The sequence below is a fragment of the Urocitellus parryii genome, chromosome 9, assembly GCF_045843805.1.
Source record: "Urocitellus parryii isolate mUroPar1 chromosome 9, mUroPar1.hap1, whole genome shotgun sequence".
Classification (NCBI taxonomy): domain Eukaryota; kingdom Metazoa; phylum Chordata; class Mammalia; order Rodentia; family Sciuridae; genus Urocitellus; species Urocitellus parryii.
In genome coordinates this window covers 113,466,542-113,468,463 of record NC_135539.1, presented here as the reverse complement: position 1 = coordinate 113,468,463, position 1,922 = coordinate 113,466,542, and the positions used below count along the sequence as shown (strand labels likewise).

At 47.2% G+C, this 1,922-nt stretch overlaps 1 pseudogene; it reads left to right on the top strand.

Moving 5' to 3' along the window:
* The first annotated feature begins 767 nt into the window (after positions 1-767).
* On the top strand, positions 768-1,526 carry LOC113178404 (cAMP-dependent protein kinase type II-beta regulatory subunit pseudogene; annotated as a pseudogene).
* Positions 1,527-1,922: the final 396 nt, after the last annotated feature.

Sequence of the window (1,922 nt, the reverse complement as noted above, 5' to 3'; positions counted from 1 at the left end):
CTAGGTTGGTTCATTTGTGCTTAAATTTTTATTAAAGGGTTTTATTGGAGCGCCAGGCGGAGGAGAGGTGCGGCCCAGGTAGGAGCGGCTGGAGCTGTAGATGCTGCCAGCCCTCCAGGGCCGCGCTCGCTCACCCTCCGCCTCTGCACCGAGCAGCTGGAGCGCTGGGAGCTGGGGCGGGCCAGCCAGGCCGCCTGGGGCCCAGTGCGCCCTGCTCGCTGCAGGTAGCGCCTCCTGCACCCTAGGCACTCGCCGCAGGGCCGGAGATCGAGGAAAGGGGCGAGGGTGGAGCCCAGGTGCCCGCCTCCGGGAGGCAGGATGAGTATCAGATCCCGGCGGGGCTGACGGAGCTGCTGCAGGGCTTCACCATGGAGATGCTGAGGCACCAATCTGCGGACCTGCTGGAGTTCGCTGCAGCACTTCACGCGCCTTCAGTAGGAGAACGAAAGCAAAGGCACCGCAGGCTTCGGCCATGAGGGCAGGACCAGGGGGACTCGGGGGCAGCCGCCGGGGGCGGCACCCCCAGCAAGGGGGTCAACTTCGCGGAGGAGCCCATGCGCTCCAACTCCGAGAACGGCGAGGAGGAGGCCGCAGACGCAGGAGCGTTCACAAGGAGTGCCTCAGTATGTGCAGAAGCCTATAATCCTGATGAAGAAAAAGATGATGCCGAGCCCAGGATTATACATCCTCAAACTGATGACCAAAGAAATAGATTGCAAGAGGCTTGCAAAGACATCCTGGTTTTTAAGAACCTGGATCCCGAGCAGATGTCTCAAGTATTAGATGCCATGTTTGAAAAGTTGGTCAAAGAAGGGGAACATGTTATTGATCAAGGCGATGATGGTGACAACTTTTATGTAATTGATAGAGGAACATTTGATATTTATGTAAAATGCGATGGAGTGGGAAGATGTGTTGGTAATCGTGGGAATTTTGGAGAACTGGCCTTAATGTACAATACACCCAGAGCAGCTACAATCACTGCTACCTCTCCTGGTCCTCTGTGGGGTTTGGACAGGGTAACCTTCAGAAGAATAATTGTGAAAAACAATGCCAAAAAGAGAAAAATGTATGAAAGCTTTATTGAGTCACTGCCATTCCTTAAATCTTTGGAGGTTTCTGAACGCCTGAAAGTGGTAGATGTGATAGGTACCAAAGTGTACAATGATGGTGAACAAATCATTGCTCAGGGAGATTTGGCTGATTCCTTTTTCATTGTAGAATCTGGAGAAGTGAAAATTACTATGAAAGGAAAGGGTAAATCAGAAGTGGAAGAGAATGGTGCAGTAGAGATGGCTCCATGTTCTCGGGGGCAGTACTTTGGAGAGCTCGCCCTGGTAACTAACAAATCTCCAGCAGCTTCTGCACACGCCATTGGGACTGTCAAATGCTTAGCCATGGACGTGCAAGCATTTGAAAGGCTTCTGGGACCTTGCAAAATAATGAAAAGGAACATCGCCACCTATGAAGAACAATTAGTTGCCCTGTTTGGAACAAACATGGATATTGTTGAACCCACTGCATGAAGCAAAGTATGAAGCAAGAAGACCTATAGTGACAAAATTACACAGTAGTGGTTAGTCCACTGAGAATGTGTTTGTGTAGATGCCAAGCATTTTCTGTGATTTCAGGTTTTTCCTTTTTTGACATTTACAATGTATTGGTAAATAGTAGTGATTTAATAGTCAATAGGCTTTAACATCACTTTCTAATTAGTAGTTCATTAAAACAACACTGATAAAATGACTTTCTACTCCTCAAAATTATTTGACTTAAAGTTTTATTATAATGATTGTAATATATTGAAAGTATCCATGTTTAAGAAGATAATTAAAAGATACTATCATAGGCAATGTGTTTGATTTATTCAGATTGATATCAAGTTAGTGACTATGTCCATGTAAGAGAGAACTTGGCAATGA